Source organism: Schistocerca americana, chromosome 2 (assembly GCF_021461395.2).
Source record: "Schistocerca americana isolate TAMUIC-IGC-003095 chromosome 2, iqSchAmer2.1, whole genome shotgun sequence".
NCBI classification, from domain to species: Eukaryota; Metazoa; Arthropoda; class Insecta; order Orthoptera; family Acrididae; genus Schistocerca; species Schistocerca americana.
Window position 1 is genome coordinate 663,628,934 of NC_060120.1, and position 24,298 is coordinate 663,653,231.

A 24,298-nucleotide genomic window follows, 5' to 3' on the forward strand; every position below is an offset into this window, starting at 1 on the left:
ATGAACATGTGTAATAACATTTTGAAGGGAAAAAACAATTTTTTACAAAGTGACTAAGCACGACTGAGTACGAACTGTGAAATAGATGTTACAGTTTATGTACATGTAATCTCAAATGAATTATCAATAGCTACACGCTAGCGCACGGAACTCTTGTTACCTAGTTCGCGGGTTCAATTCCGCATTGAATCGGATATTTTTTTTCGCTTTCATTTAACTTGTATGTAAATATTATTTATGTACGTGTATAGATTTATGAGGAGGAGGATATTAGTGTTTAACGTCCCATCGACAACGAGGTCATTAGAGACGGAGCGCAAGCTCGAGTGAGGGAAGGATGGGGAAGGAAATCGGCCGTGCCCTTTCAAAGGAACCATCCTGGCATTTGCCTGAAGCGATTTAGGGAAATCACGGAAAACCTAAATAAGGATGGCCGGAGACGGGATTGAACCGTCGTCCTCCCGAATGCGAGTCCAGTGTGCTAACCACTGCGCCACCTCGCTCGGTAGATTTATGATATTTTATGTATGTTGAATCTGTGAAACATGATACGTAGTAACTTCTGATTCATGACATGACAAATAAAGAAAATACGTCAACGAATTGCTCAGCTGCAGGTGGTACACCTTTGCCTTCGCAATTTGGGGGGCAGTTTAAGGAACCATTTGCACTCGAGCAAATACGATATTTGATTTAGTGAACTTAGATTATATGTATCGATTTTTTAAGACAAGAGAAAGCAAAACAAGGGAATTAACACCGCTCTCTTGTCGCAGCCAGTAGGCATCAACTCACTCTTATGTCATTCGTCCTAGAAGGACTTAATATTTTGTTTGGCTCCACAGTTAGCCATTTGATACTTACTTGTAGAAAAGAGGCGCAGAATTAATAAGTCTCTCTCATTTGTGAATTATCTGCAATTATTTATCTATAATTTTACGTAAGTGTGATTCATATAGAAACGTATATGTTGTAATGAATATATGATTTAATTAATCGTATGCTTTTCTCTGTTTTAGTAGTTTTAGTCACCCCATTGGCATGATTGAAGCTGAGGTCAGATTTCAGACTTTGTCTACAAAAATATATAATGAGCCCTGGCTACGTTCCGTACATCTTCGGACGTGCGAAGCTCGATAAATTCACGGCTTAGATTTTAATCTCTCAATTACTTATCCAAACAAACAATAATTATTATTATTACAAATTACAATTATTATTACAATTTATTAATATTATTATTTTATTTTTATTTGATAAAACTCCTAGGAACGCACGCTCTTTGAATTTTAACAGTGAACCACATCGTGGTGCCCTGCACCTCTCTTGTAGCGTTTGTCGCAGAAGATGGTTGTGCATCTCCGTGACGTTCTCGCCCTACTGAACTAACTAGTCACGAAACGTTCCGACCTCTCTTGGTTCTTCTCTACTTCATCCATCAATGCTTCCCGGTAAGGGTACCAATAATAAGATCAATAGTCAAGTACAGGTCGAACGAACGTTATGTAAACCAATTCCTTCGTGGGAAGATTCTTCCAGTGACTCACAGTCTGACAACCTCCTCTCCGAGAATTAGCTTTACGCAGTAACTCCACTTCATATCGATCAGTGTGCACGTGCCCAGATGTATAATGGATGTGACAGCTTACAGTGATTGTTGACCAATCCTGCAATCATACAATAACGTGTCTTCCTCCCTATTTAGGAGGAATACGCGCCAGTTGTTTATCTTGACAGTTACCTGCAAATATCTGCACCATACGTCAATGCTCTACAGGTCCTCCAGAATTGCGCTACAATTTTATGTCGTTGGAACTCATCTGTATACGACAGCATCAACGGTAATCAGCCTCATAGAGCTCCAGATGTCACCCAGTAGTTCATTTATATACAGGGCGTTACAAAAAGATAGCGACAAACTTCGAGGGGTTGTAGAGGGTGTCTTGAAGAACAAACTGAGGATAGGAACACGTGTCCAGAAACGTCATCCAAAGACGCTACAAAGCGTCGAAGTTATAGGAGCCAGTACCTGCCACTAGGCAAGTCCGTCGGTAGCAAACCTGATCTACTATGCTGACGGAGTATAGGTGAAACGACTCGCAATGTTGTTTGTTGTCCATTGATCATGACTGATCGCCGTTATCGCCAGTGGAGGATATGGACCTAGCTGCTACACAGAAATGCCTTGTTTCCTGAGAATGTGATGGTCTGTTGCCTCTATGGATGACAGTTTCGGACTTGGGTTTCCATCCACACTTTATTTTACTCCTTGAACCTTCTGAAATCTTCAGTGTTTTTCGGTATACAGGAGAAAATAAACTGCTGTTGGCAACCAATCTCTGAAACTATTATCCACCAAAGAATTCGTAGGAGACAGTTCCTGTCTATCCAGCAGGTAGTACGTGGCTCTTAATGGACTGAAAATGATAGACGTGGGAGTAATTTGCGGAAAACCCCAACGGAATATTATCCTTTTTGTTCTCTCGGTCCACAAATGTGGATCTGCGCTCATTATTTTCTTTCTCCTCAAATAGGCTGAGTTTTCTGCTTCTCTTACAAATTCTGCATCTCTTACAAATCCTCGACAAAATCGGGTTCGAAGTTTTTCGACCATGTTAATTACGCTGAAGTAGGGCAATTGTTCTTGACAAGCAAAATGGCTCTTTGCAGAGTGCGCGCCTAACACATGAAAAGCCTGGGTTCGATTCCCGGCGTTATGAAATTTTTAAACACGCCCTACAAAGATTTCCATTAAGTTGAAAATACATTACGGAAAAATTACATTGTATTTTTTTTTAATTTAAATAATCTTGAGTAACAATCTATTACAAGATCAATAATTAGAATTTATGTTGGCGATGAAAACTGGATTTTCGTGTGCGATATGTAATTAGAAATAAGATGTAAATTTTTCACAAAAATGGCAATTACAGATGTTCAGTAGCACGTATTGGTTGGATTTTTGAGTTACGAACAATATAATCCAAAAATCAGCGATCGAAATAATGGTTTTTCAGGGATTCGGGTGCTATTGATCATAGAGCGGTCAATTGTTTCGGATAGCAAATGGTCTAGCTGCCATTTCTACACCTATCGGTAGAACGGTCATTTCGTAGTTATGCTATAGTATGGGGCCAATACTGAAACATTACACACTGCGTCCAGCCCAGGCAAATTGAACAAATCGGTTGGTACTTTTGCCTTAGTTGTGGGCTAGGACGGACCTTAGGCGGATTATAAAAGCACCATTTATTCAAGAGCGGTTCCTGGGAAGACCCCGAAAAAGCACGATTTTTTGGTACAAAGAGTACCAATTGTGGTTTTGGTCATTTCTATAATATCTCTTCGTGGCAGATCGTCTACATGGTGTTACAAAAAGGTACGGCCAAACTTTCAGGAATCATTCCTCGCACACAAATAAAGAAAAGATGTTATGTGGACATGTGTCCAGAAACGCTTAATTTCCATGTTAGAGCTCATTTTAGTTTCGTCCACCTACGCTCAGAGCACGTGATCATGATTTCATACGGGATACTCTACCTGTGCTGCTAGAACATGTGCCTTTACAAGTGCGACACAACATGTGGTTCATGCACGATGGAGTTCCTGCACATTTCAGTCGAAGTGTTCGTACGCTTCTCAACAACAGATTCTGTGACCGATGGATTGGTAGAGGCGGACCAGTTCCATGGCCTCCACGCTCTCCTGACCTCAACCCTCTTGAGTTTCATTTATGGGGGCATTTGAAAGCTCTTGTCTACGCAACCCCGGTACCAAATATAGAGACTCTTCGTGCTCGTATTGTGGACGACTGTGATACAATACGCCATTCTTCAGGGCTGCATCAGCGCATCAGGGATTCCATGCGACGGAGGGTGGATGCATGTATCCTCGCTAACGGAAGACATTTTGAACATCTCCTGTAACAAAGTGTTTGAAGTCACGCTGGTACGTTCTGTTGCTGTGTGTTTCTATTCCATGATTATTGTGATTTGAAGAGAAGTAATAAAATGAACTCTAACATGGAAAGTAAGCGTTTCCGAACACATGTGCACATAACATATTTTCTTTCTTTGCTTGTGAGGAATGTTTCCTGGAAGTTTGGCCGTACCTTTTTTAACACCCTGTATATTCTTAACATATGTTCTTAAGTTGACATTCTCATGGAAATTCGAACCTTTTTTCTGTATCATTGCCCGCTACCGAGATCCAGAGGTTCAAAGTTACGATACTTAAGCAGAAAACAGTAAATCCACTTTTCAGTTATTTTTTCAGACTGGGCAGCAACTATTTTAATAACTAACCACAGCAAGTAGCTCATATTTTACCAGCATATTACTGAGGACAATTGAAGCAGCAGCACCAGAAAAATGGGAATGTGACAGTGTGGAAATGGTTACGAGAACAACTCGTTTATCCATATCGTCTTCAGACAGTCCAAGGTTTCACTGAATCAGTGTTTCAATCCAAAAAATTGGTTACTGGTGACAGCGTTCAGGACCAACATTTTCTGTCTACCAAACGCTGATGAAACAAAGTTTGCAAGGAATGGAGTGCAGAATTATCACAACACTATATTGTGGGCGGTGAGAATCATTTTATAATTTTGGTCACAAGACATCAACAACAATTCAGCATTAATAAATTGGCTGGCATAAGCGGAGACAGATTCATTGGATCTTTCATTTTCTATGGAACACTGACTGGATCATCATACAGTGACCTTTTAATGGGACATTTAATTGTTTTGCTAGAAGACGTTCCTCTACACTTACGTCGAACGCATGTTTCATGCACAGTGGGGCACCACCTGATTTTGCTCTGTAAGCAAGAACTACTTTAAATGAGAGTTTGCCAGTTAAATGAATAGATCACCCCTGGTGGATCTTCTGATCTCAATACATTGGATTTTTATTTCTGGGGTTTAAAGGACAGTGTGGTCAAGACCTATGGCTAATGTTGACATTTTTTTGCCAGCGTGTTCAAGTATTTCAGTAGAGCGGCAGACACCTAAGGCACGCGAGCGAATAAGACAGCCCACGAGGCGGCGTTTAGAGGGTTGTGTTACAGTCATGGTAGACATTTTGAGGATTTAGTGTAGCCATCAGAAGACTATATTTGAAAGGAAAAAATACCTATAAAACAATGCTGGAAATACGTCAAGAAAAAAAAAGAAGCGAAGCAAGCATGTAGCAACAAAAAAGTGTCTGCAACTAAGAAAATAAAATAACTGACCGCATGTTTATCTACAATTTTTTGCTTCTTTTTAAGTCTTTTATCCGTTCCTCAGAGGTTATTATTACGCAAATGGCGATAAATCACTGGGAATTGCGTCCACAGCGATCTATAGAGAAACAGCGACATAGTTAGTTGTAGGAAGAGCAAATGTGTGGCTGAGATTCACTGGAAGTTTTCTAAGGGAATGTATCTGCGATAGAAGTGGTTTTCAAAATACTTGTTCGACCCGTTATTCTGTACTGCTCGCGAAACTGCCACACTTACCGGGGAAGATTAGTTAACAATATCCGTAAAAGAGCAGCATTTAGCATCACACTTTCGCTTAATAAGCACGAGGGCGTTAAGGAGATTCTTACCAAAATAATGGGGCAGGAGCTACAAGACAGTCGTCCCGCGTCGTCGACAGGCTTACCGTTAAAATTTCAGGAAGAGTCAGACCGCATAATATTTTGTCCACACACCTCGCAAAATAGCAACAATGGAAAAATTTGTGAAATTATTCCTACGGAGCCTTATACGGAGATATTCTTCACACGCACTACTCCTGATTAGAACAGGCAAAGGTGGAGCTGTGGCGTTACTCGTACAGGGTTCGCGCAAATGTGAAAATCCATTTATTTATTCAGGTAGTGTTACCACCACACAGAAAGCAAGAAATGTTACCAACAGCAGTATTTTCAAAAATACTGTTAAACGTTGGAATTGGCTTGGTTTCAAAATTTAAATCTGTGAAAAACGCACGTCTATATTGGTTTCTATAAATCAGCTGTGACAGATACAGTCACCAACCTGAAGACTTCCCAGAAGCTGGTGATGATATAGTTGTTTGTTTCCACGGCATCCAATTCTCTGTAGGTAAGAGCACTCTAGAGATATTTTTGTTCTTTCGAAAAGTAGCCGATGAAACTAATATTTCGTTTTACTTTTCAAGCCAAGTTCCGTTACGTTTTACTTAATAATCTCCGAAACATCATTAATAGAAAACGAAATTGATATAAACTTCTCACTGCAGGCATCAGCACAAGGGACAATTCAAATAATTCGGCTAACAACAGACTTTCATTCATACACACAATCATACAGCGTGCTCTGTTAGTCCTATCGAGGAGGTGACGCTTTAGGGAAGTGGAGCGAGTCAAGACAAGCATGTCATAGAGACTTGATCTGTGTATTGTATTAACCACCAGCCGCATCTACAAAAAGACAGAAACGAAACAAGCACGTAGCAACAAAAAAGTGTCTGCAACTAAGAAAATAAAATCACTGACCGCATGTTTCTCTACAATTTTTTGCTTCTTTTTCAGTTTTTTATCCGTTCTTCAGAGGTTTCCCACGGAAGATAGCGAGCGGTGTAGGTGAAGGTTAGTTTGTGTACCACTATCGCTTCCTGCTTTTCTATTCCAGTTACGAGTTTTTCCAGACCATTCCTCATAGGCAACTTCAAGTAAAATTGCTCGACTATGGAATACCGTCTCAGTTGTGTAACTGGTCTCGTGGGTGATTTCTGGCGTTCCCCAAGGAAGTGTTACAGTCCCTCTGCTGTTCCTAATTTATGTAAGCGATTTAGGAGACCTTCTGAAGGCCCCTCTCACAATTTTTGCAGATGGTGAGAAAAGTAGCAGTTGTATGTGAATAACGAAAAGTGTGACGTCATCCACATGAGTACGAAAGGAAATCCGTTACATTTAGATTACACGGTAAATTACACAAATTTAAAGGCTTTCAGTTCAACTAAATGAGCGGGAATAACGATTACGAACAACTTAAGCTGGAACGTTCACGTAAATAATGTTGTGGAGAAGGCCAATCAGAGACTGCGGTTTTTGATAGAACGCGCAGAGGATACAATAGGGGTACTAAATAGACTGCCTACATTACTTCTTTTCGTCCTCTGCTAGAGTATTGCTGTGCTGTATGGCATCCTTACCAGATACGATTGACGGAGGATTTCGAAAAAGTCCAAAGAAGTTCAGCTCGTTTTGTATTAACGGGAGAGAGTGTCACGGATATGAAGAGTGAGTTAAGGCGGAAGTCATTAAGACAAAGGCATTTTTCGCTGCGGCAAGATCTTCTTCTGTAATTTCGATCATGAATTTCCTCTTCCGAAAGTGAAAATATTTTTTTTTTTGGTGCCCATCTACATAGGGAGAAATGATTATTACAATAAAATACGAGGACGCAGAGCTCGCACGGAAATATTTAAGCTTCCCGCTCGGTTTTCTAGAGTGGAATGGTAGAGAAAAAGCTTGAAGGTGGTTCGATGAATCCTCAGCGAGACACTTAAATGTGAACTGCAGACAAGTCATGTTGATGTGGATGTAGACGTGCACGAGACACTAATAGTTATTCATTCAATATTAGTCGTAAGTAGATTGGTACGATACTTCAAAGACACACGTGCTGTCATTAGTATACGCTAGGTATATTTTTTTAATGTTAATAGTTTTTGCTCTCTTTGTTAGATAATTGAACGATGACCGATGTGATGTGGTTACTTTTATATTTAACATTTGTGTACGTTTGATGTCAAACAGTTGTGAACATTTCCACGTATGTCGCTGTAGTGGGGTAGCTGCCAAGTGTTCCGTTTACCCATCGCACGTTATTAATTTAGTAGAAAGGCACATGTAACATCTATGTAAGGCTAAGGAAATGGCAATGGAGGCATGGCTGCGTGGCACTGCTAGAGGTTTTTACCAGGCAGAGAACAGCAGAATCATCCAACTTGTGGTGTTTTTTACAGTAACGTAGCTGTCACAACGTCTTTAACGCCACTAATCACGGTTCTAGACACACTAAGACTTGCTCTTACATTTGACGTGGAATAACACTCTCTGTAGGCTTCCGAAAAAATCTAGGTATGAGCACACTACTAGTTGCCGTAGCATATGGTACATTTGATAGTACCACATGCAGAGTACATGAGGGGTAGTTTATGTATCCGCACCGTCTGCAACATGTCCGGATTCACTTTCTTGAGAACTTTTACGAACTTTTACCTATGGTCTCTTACACGAACTACCAATTCATTGTTTACATCTTCAGTCTTGTTTACAGATGTAGCAACATTTAAGAAACAGATGCAATAGCAAGCTTTCATAACCATTTGTTGTGGTACAACTGGGTCGAACACCAGCAGCAGTTTGAGATTAATTTGAGGGTTTGAATTACAGGTGTCTGGCTGGTAAGCCCATATGTCCTTCCAGCAGGCGTTAAAACTGCTGTCTACTAGAACATAATTCATAACACTTCCAAACAAACTGCAGGATGTACTGTAGATGGAAGAGCTTTAGCACATTTCTTTCACGTTGTTCGAGATGTACTTTTTGACAGGTGCCGTAACAATGACGCCATAACATCCATTATTTCTCTGAAACTATTTCAGTGGCTGCATTTTGAGTGGTGTAGCCAGCCACCCGAGGTCGAGAAGTTGTCAGCTCATGGAGATTGATGGAATACACTGATGACTGAGTACATTATGACCGCAGACCTACTATCGATATAAACCCGTTCAGGCGACAGTAGCGTCACCTGGCGAGGAATGACTGCTGATCGGACACCTGCATGGTGCGCGTGATATCAGCGAGCATGCTGTCCATGTATAGAATGAGGAAGGCGCGCGATCTGTCTGATTTTGATCGAGGGCAGATTGTGATGGCCTGGGTGTTCGGCACGAGCACTTCGGGAACTGCACGGCTTGTGTTGTGGCGAGTGTCTTCAACACTTGGTGAAAACAAGGTCAAACCACGTGGGGTAGGGCGGCCATCCCACATTCCAGTTGTTGGACGTCGTAGGCTGGACAGAATGGTAAAACAGGAAAGGCGGCGAAATGTGGCGGAACTAAAATCACAATTTAATTTTCAGCAGAATACAAGTGTGTTTGAGCACACGGTGAACCGAACACTTAACGATGGGCACTTCGCCATCGACACTGGACGTTGGCGCCATGGCAGAGCGTTGCATGGTCTGATGAATCCCGATACCTTCCTCACATGCCGATGGGAGGGCACGAATCCGTCGTCTTCTAGGCGAACAGCTCCTTGACATCTGTACTGCGAATCGGAGATAATCTGGCGGTGGCTCCATTATGCTCGAGGGAACTTTCTCGTCGGCATCTATGGGTGCAGTGAAGCTTGTGCAAGGCACCATGATGATCATGGAGTATCTTACAATGGTTGCAGACCACGTACACCCCTTCATGACGATCATCGTTGCCCACGACAGTGATATTTTTCTGCAAGCTAGTGCGCAATGTCACAAGGCTAGGAGTGCGATAAAATGGTTCGAAAAACACAGTGGCGAGTTCCAATTGATGTGGTAACCCCCTAGCAAGCCAGAGGGCACGAATCCGTCGTCTTCTAGGCAAACACGTCTGGGATGTGATTGTACATGGTGTCAGAGCTCATTGCCCCTCCCCAAATTTACTGGTACCAACTCCCGCCTGCGACCTGCCAAGACCTCATACGTCGCCGCTGTTATCGGCAGCAAAGTTAGACGTACCGGCTGTTAGGTAGGTGATCGTTATGTTCTGGTCGATCATTGTATTTCGCTAAGTTGCTTCTTTTACTTCTTTATTTTTACACCAGTAAATGGTACGTTCTGCGTTTGAATGATTCATATAGTTTCACAGATGAACCAAAATACAGCAAACGTATCGTACAACATGACTAAGTTCATCATGTTTTACTCCGATGCGTCTGTTATATAAGAATGAATGTAGATTCAGCATGCAGACACTGGTCTAACAAAATTTGTAACGCTATGGGATTAACCTCTGCGACTAACTGCCATGTTTATGTCTTGCCGTGGGGTGAGTTAGGAGCTTGGGGAATGAACGCGTAAGAGACACTGCAAGCCGGGGTGACTGGCCGGCACATTACTCTACATCTGTCGATCGTAAGACTCAGAAAGTGTTAAACAAAAGTTTGTGACTATTTTGCCACTACATCCATCTTCATTGCAGAATTGTGTAAAACTTCTCCGAGAATTAGGAAATGGCGTAATTTATCGCAAACTGCTCAATATCCAAACAAATCTAAGTTACGTAGCGACTACTACAGCTACAGTGGTCCTTCCTCACGATCGCCAAACTAATGATAAAATGGGATAAATCTGGGATCTAGTTTAATCACAAAGAACCATTTCTAGATATGCGTAAGAATTCTGCGATGAACAAACATTCTGTTCTCCAGATTCCAGAGAGGACGAGCGGCTCCCTCTGCTCCCCTCGCGGAATTTTAAGTTCAAGTAACAGCCGGCTTTTTGCCGCAAAATCTTTTACACTCGCTATCACAGAAACCGCGAATCCTCGTTGAGTGTTCTCTCTTTATGCGCTGTCTGTGCTGATGTCACGCCATCTTCTCACAGATATAATATTGGAGCTTATATCTCACTTTTGACCTTGATATCATGACATTCATTTGCGCAAAGACATTAATCTTCGCCATGGTACAGAGAAAGACCTGAGTCGAAACAAGGCCCCGGGAGTAGACAACATTCCATTAGAACTACTGACGGCCTTGGGAGAGCCAGTCCTGACAAAACTCTACCATCTGGTGAGCAAGATGTATGAGACAGGCGAAATACCCTCAGACTTCAAGAAGAATATAATAATTCCAATCCCAAAGAAAGAAGGTGTTGACAGATGTGAAAATTCCCGAACTATCAATTTAATAAGTCACGGCTGCAAAATACTAACACGAATTCTTTACAGACGAATGGAAAAACTGGTAGAAACCGACCTAGGGGAAGATCAGTTTGGATTCCGTAGAAATATTGGAACACGTGAGGCAATACTGACCCTACGACTTATCTTAGAAGCTCGGAGATTAAGGAAAGGCAAACCTACATTTCTAGCATTTGTAGACTTAGAGAAAGCTTTTGACAATGTTGACTGGAATACTCTCTTTCATATTCTGAAGATGGCAGGGGTAAAATATAGGGAGCGAAAGGTTATTTACAATTTCTATAGGAACCAAATGGCAGTTATAAGTGTTGAGGGGCATGAAAGGGAAGCAGTGGTTGGGAAGGGAGTGAGACAGGGTTGTAGCCTCTCCCCAATGTTATTCAATTTGTATATTGAGCAAGCAGTAAAGGAAACAAAAGAAAAATTCGGATTAGGTATTAAAATCCATGGAGAACAAATAAAACCTTTGAGGTTCGCCGATGACATTGTAATTCTGTCAGAGACAAAGAAAATGGCTCTGAGCACTATGGGACTTAACATCTGTGGTCATCAGTCCCCTAAAACTTACAACTACTTAAACCTAACTAACCTAAGAACATCACATACATCCATGCCCGAGGCAGGATTCGGACCTGCGACCGCAGCAGTCGCGCGTTTCCGGACTGAGCGCCTAGAACCGCTAGACCACCGCGGCCGGCTGTCAGAGACAGTAAAGGACTTGGAAGAACAGTTGAATGGAATGGATAGTGTCTTGCAAGGAGGATATAAGATGAACATCAACAAAAGCAAAACGAGGATAATGGAATGTAGTCGAATCAAGTCGGGTGACGCTGAGGGTATTAGATTAGGAAATGAGACACTTAAAGTAGTAAAGGAGTTTTGCTATTTGGGGAACAAAATAACTGATGATGGTCGAAGTAGAGAGGATATAAAATGTAGACTGGCAATGGGAAGGAAAGCGTTTATGAAGAAGAGGAATTGTTAACATCGGTATAGATTTAAGTGTCAGGAAGTCGTATCTGAAAGTATTTGTATGGAGTGTAGCCATGTATGGAAGTGAAACATGGACGATAAATAGTTTAGACAAGGAGAGAATAGAAGCTTTCGAAATGTGGTGCTACAGAAGAATGCTGAAGATTAGATGGGTAGATCACATAACTAATGAGGAGGTGTTAAATAGGATTGGGGAGAAGAGAATTGTGTGGCACAACTTGACTAGAAGAAGGGATCGGTTGGTAGGACATGTTCTGAGGCATCAAGGGATCACCAATTTAGTATTGGAGGGCAACGTGGAGGGTAAAAATCGTAGAGGGCGACCAAGAGATGAATACACCAAGCAGATTCAGAAGGATGTAGGTTGCAGTAGGTACTGGGAGATGAAGAAGCTTGCACAGGATAGAGTAGCATGGAGAGCTGCATCAAACCAGTCTCAGGACTGAAGACCACAACAACAACATGGTACAGATAATAATTTTTTGACATACATTAGAATTGAGCGTGGATGTTACGAAACAGCCATGTTTGAGGACAATGTGTTAGTACGTATGTAAATTTGGCTTGTGGGCTGTGTTGTGTCGTGGCGCAAGTGCCATAGCGTTCAGCCACGTTGCACATTTCCCCCCACCTCCACGCCACGTTACCTGTGCGCTTGGTGCGTGAAGGATGGGACAAGGGGAACTACCACGCATCGTATTTAAATGGCAATGCAGTCGCATTGCTTACGACTTGGTTTTATAAGTCACATTTCTCAACATTATAGAGCACAAACAAAACTATTTTTCAGTGCTATTTAATTATATTTTGCAAACTGAAGACAATTTTTATCTGCTACAGGCTGTCGACATACGGACAGACACACGGAGTTTCACTGACTTTCTCACTCAGTTTGCTACGTAAATGTGACTTATTTAGCTGTATAATCGAAAAAGTCTTTTACACAAATATGCCGACCGAAGTGTAGTAGCACATTTGCAACCTCATTATGGAGATACGGGAACTCTATCTGAGGAGAACAGTGTAGACGTCCTGGACAGTTTTTTAGCAAAAGGATTCGTCATTAAAATGGGAGTCACCTTGCAGATCAATCAGTTACACCTGCACCCATTCACAAGGGCATTTCCAACTGAAACTGCAAAAACGGTCTCAAAAACAGCTGGAAAATAGTTGTAAGATTGACAGTGTCCCCAAAACGTTTAGGAAACAATCCTTGTAAATCTTTCGAGGCCATAATGAATCCCTCAAACTCTAACGGCAGTGAGCTTAAGGAATTTGCCTATGTTTGTCAGAAAGTCTCCTTTCTCTAACACAGTTTTCTATCCAAATGCATCCTCGTAATATCACAAAGTGTTTGTTTCTCACCTTGCAATGTCTTACTGTGGACAGGATGCAGTCACGTCCACATAAAATCCGAGGTCTGCAATCCATTAAGGATGATCTATTTTTCTTTTCGCACTCTTTTTTCCTTCATAAATTCAACAATAGCCAGCTTTAAATCGAAAAATCGTTCCAGACACGCCCCATGACGTCACCAACGTACTTCCCACTAATATATAGTACCCGTACTCTTGGTTCAGTTTCAGCGAATACTGTCGCAACCGACAGTGGAGCAATGTGTGCGAGTTCCGAAATTTTTCAGTCCCTATCAGCAATTTCTTCACACTATGAATGGTTGCAAATTTAGCCAAAGTGCTGTTGGGTGTACAGACGAATTAATCCCGTCTATCGCTCGTTGTAATCTTTTACTCTTTCGCTGTCAACTACATCTTTACATTCTTTCTGTATGATTGTGTAATGTCCTTTCGTAATACGGGTATATTGGCAATACCCATCGCTGATGCGATTGGATAAAATACATCAGCATTCAGCCTTAAAGGCTTGTGACGATAAATATCTGTACTGCCTATTTTAGTGCAAACATCAAGTGGACCTGTGAATGTCCTTCATACCACGAACAAACAGCGAATGGTAAACTGCGCTAACACCACGATTCTGCGAAAAACGCCACACCGCAATACTGAATGAAATATCGCGCTGTACGGAGTCTTCTGGGGAAGGAATGGGCAAAGCCAAGACAGGCTGTACCTTGGACCACACTCTAGGCCCGTGTGCAGTTTGGCACGCGTTGTCGGACCATGTATTACAGGGCGGGTACAATAAAACTGGCTCGGAAAATGTTTCATGTACGTCAAAATAGGCAACCCAGCTCACATTATCCACTCAAGGACACCATTGACAAGGCTTTGCCAAACCTGAAGTACATGAACAGTTTTCTGTGCTAGTCTTATTTTAGTCACGCTGTCGTTGCCAAACTTTGACTCTATTTAATTGTAACTGTCCACATTAATCATCGTTTCATCAGATGTACACAAATTTCTCGAGAAGAAGATGTTCAGAAACAGACTTTAGTTGTGCTGTATAATTTCAAAAATCAAGGCCGATCCTGTCATTGACAGGCTGATTATAATACAGGCTCTGCTCGATTTTTACATATGCTATGGGCATACACTCCGTTGTCGTCTAAAGCAAAGTCACGAGATAGAGTTAAAAGTTCAGAGACTAGGTACTTCATCAAACAAACATTTAGGTACGTGTTATTTGTAAAATCATGTGTCCTGAACAATTCAGACATCTCGTGGAATAAGTGAAACTCATTTATACGGATATACCACAGCTGAAGATAAGAATTACAGATTAACTATGCAGGTTCTCAGTCACTATAAAATAGTATTAAGCGATTCAAGGGCATCCATTTCCCATTCTAAAATGAAATACGTTTTTACATGTTTGGTATCTGAATTGCAGCGTTGCTTACCACATATATTTCTACTCAGTGTCGTAGAGACACGTACTCTAAATGCGATGTATATTTTTCAAGATGACAAAAAATGTCGAGATTACAGGAAGATTCTGTGCTGGTATGAGTACTATACGTCGCCTGTTTCGACAACTCAGACACTGTGTTCAAGGTGGAAGATTATGTATTTCGGGAATAGTATTGCAAATCTTTGCCAGTTTCCTGCAGGATATACACAGTAAACGGGCTTTTAAAATTTTGGTACGTTAGTCATAATTTTCAAGATCAAAATCCTAAGATAGGGTGATATTATATGGAGGTCATCAAATCAAGTATTGCAGTGTTGCACTGATTTGCGTGACATGGTGTTGCAGTCAGTTATACAACACTTACAGCTACACACAAGCACAGGGAGTGCAAATTAAAAGTCACCCGAAAAATATAATGGGCGTACACAAAGTTTCCGTTTGAAGGCGTTGCTACAGCATGTATTCCATGTAGCACGATTCCAGTGATGTTGCAGGAGCACCCTCATGTAGACAAAGGGTTACTGTGGCATTCGTGTCTTTCCGATGTGCATACGGTAAATACATAAAGCTGAACTATTACCAAATGCACCCAAACAGGACCAACATGCTGTTACTTTTTTCTGGCCAGCTGAAGACAAACAACGGTAGACATCCGTGGGAGAGTGACGAATGTGTTAGAGATGCATGGTTGTCGATAATCACCGTCGTGGAATGATGTGCCAAGTTACGAGAAGGATGTTGCTGCTTCATGAAAACGCATGTCCCCATATCGTAAATGTCGTAGCGCATAAGTTACACCAACTCAAGCGGGACACACACGAGCACCAACCCTATAGCCGTGATCTCTCCCTATCCGATTATGCAGTCAGTTATGGACTTCCGCACACAGCACGACACTGTGTTTTATCAAAAGCCCTGTGCACTGGTGGAGTGATTGCCTCAGTGCTCACGCTGGTGTTACCCGATTGGGCTATCGATTCTGGATGGAAACTTTTTGATAGTCCCTTATACTTCATCCGCTTGAAGACAGACAAACCAGCTTCAATCATCTGCACCCTGTCGCAGCTCATATAAGTTGGGTTGCCTATCTTTAGGCGCATGTAATATTTTCCGAGTTACTTGTGTTTTCTCCAGCCTGTAGGTAATCATTAATCATTAATCAAGTACAGACCGACAGAAACATGGTTGACGATTTAGGATAAGAAAACGCAGTCGTGTATATGTTCAATATATTCCAAGACGATCAGTACCAGAGAATTTTCACTGAAAGAGTATGACTTATCATACTGTTTCATTTAAAATATTCTGGAACTGACCTTATAAAATCACGATAGCAACTGTAATGTCAACAACTGTGTGGATTTCTCAGTCTGCACCAACCTGTGGTGGTGGAGCGCTGTCTTACTGAGGGACACCGAATGTTGTGTGATGAGCCACAATTAGATGGGACTGTGTTTTATAGGAATCAATTGAAAATAGACGAGCAGGCAACTTTATAAATAGAGACGAGAGCTGCTATCTGAATAAGATGTTGAACCCTGTTTAATCTGACATCAGAAAAGAACAGTAGTTGACTCGGCGTGCAGAATGCATTACAATCCTTTACTTTTGCCAGCTTTCATAACAGGAGTGCTGTACCTTCACTTGCGCTAGGGGACAATAGCGACTATTTATGTCGCACTTGCTGTTGGCCTTCTGTAGTGTATCCAAGGGCCGCCGTTGGCCGTATGAATCAGTTCCGTCGAGATTAGCGAACAGCATCCCCACCTGAAGTCGGACAGAACGTTGACCGTGGACACATCGTGTCTAGATAATTGTATGATAAGGCTGCAGAACCCAGAAGAATTTCATCAAAGTTCCATTTACTTTCCTCCAAGTTTTGAGCTTTAGCCAAGTTTCTGCTCTCTGAAAGCTGACATGCAACACAACAACATCGAAGTGGTATCATAAAATTCCTATTGTACATAAAAATAAGAAAATAAGATTGTTTTAAGGGACAGTTATTTGCACACACTACATATCCACTCAACAACACAATGACATACAACAGTAATTTCTCTTCTTGCTGAACATTGTTCTCTAAAGACAGATAGAAAAATGAAGTAGGAAGTCAGCAAGGCTGTTTCGATGCGATTACTACTTTCATTGACCTTCCACTACTTATGTGTACTATGAAACTTCTATTGTTTCTTACTGGGTGACGTTCTGCATTACAAAGCTATGGAAGTAGTGCAGAAATCGTTCGCCAATACTATTTTTGTCTTAGAATATTACGTATAAAGTATCAATGGGTTGCAAGAGAGTTGTTAGCGTTTATATGTTCGAAAACTTTGTATAAATTTTCTGTGGATTTAAAATGCGTTGTTACTAGGCTGCAAAGCAACACAAATGTGTCCATGATTTCTATTCTTTCTCCCAGTAGGATGATTCCTTTGGGGGCAGAGTACAATGGTGCACTTTGTAGAGGAGTGTTTTACATTATTCTACTACGCTACCGCTTAGTGTCACAGTATCATATAAAATCAGCTTAATGCCTAGTGTGAATGCTATTCCCGGGGTTTATTAGACAGCTTATACTATGCTACGTATAGAATGATGCAGCTGGACAGACAGGAATTTAAATTCCACGTTCAAAGCATATACGAAGTTTTCAGGATAGATCAAAACTGTAATTTAGGACCACAAGTCTTTGAGTTGACATGAACCTCAGTGAACTTAGAGTTTAATGTTGCTAAATAACCCGTAGCATGATTACTGGACTTCTTTGAGAGATGTTAAAGTTGATGATACAGTTTTTGTGCGTATTGTCAATCATTTGTGCCGTCAACCAGAGAATAAAAGTCTGCGCGAACTATGATTCACAGCACTCAATGCAGTGAACTAACCATTGGATGACTTCTTCGGTTCACTTTGTACTGCAATAATGCCAACTATATCTGATTTTCCATGTACTTCTGGGTTCATAATATCACTTTTCGTTTCACTGGATCATCAAACAGACCTTTTAACAGTTAAAAACAGCGATACGTTTTCTTCGTTGGTGTTTTGGTTGCGCAGCGTAAATTATTTGGAAAGTAAACTTTGGAATTTTATTTACACGTTATGATCTGGTTTGGCAATTTCACTACATTAACATATACGAATATATGTGTTGTACCATTAACATGTACTACTTTGTGAACACGCTTTTTTTAACCAACACACAATTCTATCCTGAGAATCTATTAAACAGATCAGTAAGAAGAGAATGTGATGAAAATGATGAAGAAGTGTCTCTGAAAGCGGCTGTGACGATAAATTCGAATAAAATTTGACTCTTAATGGAATTTTAATTTCAAACAATTCCAGATACCGGATACAGTTTAGTTTATTTTGAGTAACTGAGTATCTTCGCCTCATTACAGTTACACAAAGTCGGTAAGTGGTTCTGTTGACTTCTGAGCTCTCTAAACATTACTTTTCCCGTTACAAAGCATGTACCTATAAATCGACTAACCGACTCCTTCACCAACATTTAAGTAATAAGGACATACTTTTGCTTCAAAGCACCGAGATCTCGACAGTTCAGAAACAACTGGTAACCGAAGTAACCGAAGTAATACTTGACAGAAATCAGGATTCTAGCAAATATCCTACTCTGACAATGTCCTTCAGTTCCGAGCTGATATGAACAACAATACACTTTGGTGACTGCGAGAAGGCCAACTATTTGTCATACAATGTATATAAAGGAGCACCAAATTCTGTAAATAAGTTTCAAAATATCACAATCTTAGTCAAATAACTTTTACGTCTACAGTAATTGCTAAAAATATTCACGTCACTAGGGAATATACTTTAAAAAAAGCGAAAAAATGCTTTCAGATTTCAATACGCTTAATGCAGAGAGAAAACGATGTACCAATTACTCTTAGAATGTGTGTTAAACATGATAGAACACGGAAGAGGACGAGAGCAGCAGATATCCCTTGCGCCTGACATCAGAAGTAATACGACGAGCGCATCTCGCCGTCGGGCACTTGCCACGCGTAACAATGGTGAAGCAAAGAGAACAGAGGTTGTCATTATTGTCAGGAGCACAGAAGGATTATTCTTGCTTCTGCATCAGTCGTTACCTGGAGTTTAAGGAGATGGCTCATGGTCTAATGATTTGTGTTGGCCATGAGAGAGTCGCGCCAGTTAATTGACATTCTGATGTGCGTGAAAAATTTTCAGGAGAAGAGAGAGCTACGAAGGAACATAATTAATAAAATTCTGAATTTAATTCTTTACAGATCATAATGTTACCAAGGGAGAGGAGAAAAATTATGACGTGAAAGGTTTTATTAGATAAAAACGGTAAGCTGCTGACTTTTTTTTCAGTAATTAAATCGAAATGATATAACGAAATTTTTTGCTCGGTATAGGATCATCAATTATAAGTACTTCTTAAATGAACTGAATTTCAACCTATCCACATGTAGAATAAAGTACTGATGGTTCATTCAGTTTGTAGAAGCATTTATTTCGAATTAGAGGAAAACATTAAATTTCTACTCAGTTTCAATAGACCTTGTAATAACGCGAGGGAACGTAAAGTTTTTTTCCAGGTAAGTAACTTTCTATTGTTCACTTTCATGTTTAAAAATTATATACTTCAATAATTCGTTAAATCAATTCGACATTTTTGTCAGTGTTGGTTGGGACAAAATAACGGTTGCATGTTGCAGATAATAACTATGAAGCTGCTTCTCTTGAACCACTGTAAGTGGCCTAGAGGTTGGCAGCATTTAACATTTATCGAACATGAAATTATACTTACCAGTACTTTGAAGAAAGTAACAAGGAAGAACCACGAAGGAATTGTGAATTAATATCAAGATAAAATTTTTTATGTGAGGAAGTATTAACGATGAATCTGTATGAGAATGCACTGAGCAAGCAAAAATGTTTGTGCTATAGAGTACTCATGCCGTACCATAGTAAGGATCTGCTAACAAGTAGTAATGACACTGACGAAAACTTCATACTGTACTTACCATTTATTAAGAAATAAGGTATAAAAGAAGCTTGGTGCCTTGATGTGCGTTTTACACAGGAGACAGAAACAGTAGTGCCCATGCGTGCTCCACTATGCTGTTCTACATAAAGCTTGCATACAAAAAGGGCAAATTACTAGCCCGTGCCTCCACCAACGTAATCAATCATCCGCTGTCACTGCTCTATTGTCCATTGTCGACTAAATTCCGTTTGGCCTTCAAATCTACGCTTTCTGAAATTGGAAAGCAACCATCGTAATTTTAAGCTACGGGACGATGCCCTACTGTTTCAGCGCAGTTAATGCAAACTGCGCTCTGCTTAATGATAATTCAATAATTGGCAGGATATTTTTAGAAAAGAAATTTACCATTGCTGAATGTTAAAACCTGGGGCTCAGTGTGGAATCGCGGTAAGGAATAGGGTCAGTATTGCAAAATAGACTAACCAGACAGGGACCATTCAGGAGGAAACGATAAATTAATGTATAGGACGTTAAGTAGAGAACCATTATACTAAATCTAAATGTGAGCAGAGTAAATGCAGTAAAGTTATTCTGTCACGATTTCAATCCATCAGGAAGATTCTTTATTGGAGAGTCGTCATATGAGAGATCGAAACACTCTGGGAGTATCCACAATAAAGCGATAGATAAAGTAGCGACTCTCTCTTTTAAATAAATTAAAAAGAGATAAAGGTACGAGATGGTTCGAACGACCGAATGAGGAGCCAAAGTGAACTCGGCTCGTTGTAGAAGGAATCGTGGTTCAGATCCCCAGCACGTCATTTGGATTTCGGTTTCCTGCAGTTTCTCTAAGTTACTTACGGTGAATACAATTATGTTTCCTGAAATTAGCTGAAAAGCTATTTCCGTCCACATTGCTGTCTGTCCACATAATTTGTTCGGCTCCAAAATCTTCATGTTGACGAGATGCTAAATTCTAGTGTTCCTGTCATATGAGGGTAGCATTCGAATGCTACGCCATTATACAGGCTGCAGATAGTGACGAGTATTTTGCTATCAGTGGCGAAAATGTTGTCGTTAAAAAATAAAATTACGTATTATATCGGTCTAACAATTGATATTTATACTTTACTAACCTCTAAACTCTTGTATTCGCTGCTAAACGTCATAACGTGGTGAAAATGAAGCTACTGCATTCGGGAAGAACGCTGTAAGGGTCCTGCCTTTATTTCTCTCTTTTCTAGGCTCTAACGCAGTATGTATAAAGCTTCAAAGCATAAAACTACAAGTAGTAATATCAAACCACAACTACATATAAATAATTAATGGTAAACTGGTGATGCTATAACATAAGAAATGATGTTTTCGTAAGTTATCATTCTCATCTTCTATCCACAGTTATGCTTCCATCTTGAGGCATTATAATGTTTGTTCTGTCGACTACTCTTTCCCCATTAGGTCTCACATAGTGTTTTACAAATGATGTGGTCAACGTGACTTATTTGTCGAAAAATGTTGTAAGCACTATTTTATACCTATTTCATCTTTGTTGAATCATTTGGGATGTTATCCAAGACACAACGTATTGAGTACTTAGAAATTTTATTTTTGTTTCCTAATCTTCGTTCTTTTCAGCTTTGTGAGTAGACTGTGTCTCAGTATCACACGTATAACTTGTAGAATAGATACATGTAATTTAATTTGTACTTTTATGGTTTGCTTTTAAGATTTTTTTTATTATTCGGAATATGCTTTGTCATCAAATGTAAATAAAAACTGGCCTGCCAATATGGCTATGCCTCAAAACAAAGCGAGGAAACTGTGAAATTTCAAAGCTGATCGAACAGGAAACGGCAGTCTTAGCTGCAGTGTTGCCATTGGTTTTACAGTCAATGCTTCACTACTCAGTCGTTGAAAAGTTAATGTTTTAAATAAAAAGCCGGTATATGGCTCGAATGTAAATGTAATACAATATAATTTAATATAATGTAATATAATACGTAATATAATCATTTATATCAGATGACCAGAATTACGGCATGGTGTCTTATTTCCTAGATCGGAAAAATTTCGTTTGTAATCTGAATGACACCTTCTTGTCTTGAAAAGCATTAAATAAACATACAGCTTTTCTCAGTGCGTATGTAACAATATTTGTGGTTTAGCGTCTTCCTCAAAACAAAGTTCTCATAAATAAAGGGCGTAACAGGTATAAGAGCAGATAATTTCATATGTGGTAACTTAATATGTACAAAACTCAATGTGTTGGTCGTTTTTTCCCTTCATCGAACTGTCTTCCCACAAACAAGTCACAAAATTTACGACCCAATGCTTTTTGCAAGTCCGTAATGCCCCACTAAGTGGATTACACCTATCAGTAAAGACTTACCATTTTATATCCACGTGTCCACACCTCAGCACCTGACCCACTGTCCAGGGGAAAATTGGCATTAATGGCACGCTCTTGCCACATGTACTTGGTGGCACCACCCTACGTAAACGCATACGACTTGCAAAGCTGTAATTATTAGTCTGCAATTGACATGAATTCTGGTGTAATGTTGTTTGGTACATAGGCGCAGTTACCAAAACAAATATACGCACGTATACCCATTACACCACATATATTATTTATCTGTTATAGCAATGTATGGAACAAAGATAGTTTCGAGGAAGTTTACCATTTGTATTTTTCACAGCGGTACCATATGGCATCTCATGAACGTACACACATATCAGCAACGAAATGAATCTTTTTTTAACTGGCAACAACAAGAGAAAACATCCAGGAGCACTGCCGATACCTGTAGTGAGTTTACTGCTTGATTAATATAGCTGTTGATATTGTGGTTACCACTTCGCTTCTCTTGGCATCATAAACCGATATAGATACATTTTGGCAGTTACAGATTGAAGCAGAAGACGGTTTTTACAAGCTAGAGCTTAACGTTCCCTCCAGATCGAATTAACTAAGAGAACGAAGGGGATCTTAAAGACTAACCACAGCCTTTTAAAGGAAACATCGAGGCAGTCTCCTGAAGTGCTTCTGGGAAACCGCAGACAACGCAGTCAGTAACGGATGTATGGAGTTCTGAGCCCCGCTCCTCTCTAAGACGAGTACACTGTGTTAATATCGGCAGTTTTTGACGTCGCAATCGTAACAGAGACAGAATGAGTAGTGTGTTTCTTAGGGGGCATGCTGAATCTTCCACATGCAGCTCAGAATTGCAATACCTCCGAAAATATATAGTCACAACTGCGTCTGACCTTCGAAAAAATATTCGCATCTAATGCTTTAAGACAGTTACATAGCTTAGGTAAAATTCTTTGGTAGCTCTTACAGAATGAAATGGAAGTTAATTGTAGAGAGCCTTTTAAATCCACGCTTATCGACAGGCGATAGAGAGGAGTTTCATGAACTTTATTTCCTATTAATTCCAGACATTGTTCACCAGAACGACAGATACCACACTGTACTACTGTAAAGTGTCCCATCTTTAACAGTGAACTACAGTGACGGACGTGGCGGTGGTGGAGGCGCGTCCAGTGTACTGTAAGCGGTGTGTGAGAACGCGTGGCCTGCCTTACCTCGCTCAGCGCTGGTGTCGAGGCTGGCTGCCCTTGCTGTCACGTGACATGTTGATCGCTCCGGCACTCTGAAACACACAAAAGTTCTCGTCACCCTCTATGAAGTAGCCATAGATTATAAAACACAGGATGTCCGGAAAAACACTATCAATTTAAACCAATTACATTCACAGAATACTACAGTCATACACATTAGTGCTTCGTAAGCCATCATACACTGTGCGTGAAGCGAAGCGTGGATTACTAAATTCACAAATTCACTCTCCCAAAAAAAAAAAAAAAAAAAAAAAAAAAAAAACACTCTGCTCCATTTTTCCGTTGGTTATAACGCGTCGTAAGAAAGATTGTCGTTATATCACTGATTATAACCGAATTTTTCTTATTTTACCCTTATTACGTTAGTATAAGGGTAGAAAACTGATCTTCACCTTAAATCATCGTATCATCGTGAAATCAGATGAAAAAGCTCATATCGCATTAAAACACTGTTATAGTGCGGTTTGTGTTCTTTCGGACATGTCCGAAAGAACCAACATCACACAGTCAAAATTCTGCTCCAGTATATATATATGATGAAAGAGATACACTGCCTTCAGAAGTTTTTGCCGGCCCAGAATTCGAACCCTTTACAAAAGTGGTCACCTGAATAATTGGGCTATCCGAGCGCGCTTCCCAACCAACCCCTGACGACATGTTATGATGTCTTCAGTGTGGATCCACGCTATGTCTTGACCTCTTGCAGCAATCATGCTGCGAGCAAGAGGAAAAAAGATACGTGGGGAATGGTGGAGGGGGGGGGGGGGGGGGGGCTCTCTACGGAAGTTCGGAAGTTGTGTGCGACGAGTTGGGAATTTGTGTCGAAGGGGAAGTTTTCTCGGGTACCCATGACGGTTAAGGCGTTCCCTCGCGTAAAGCGGGAAATAAGGGTCCGGCACAATTTTTCACTTGTCGCTACTGAATTTTTTTATGTACCTGATGTCGGT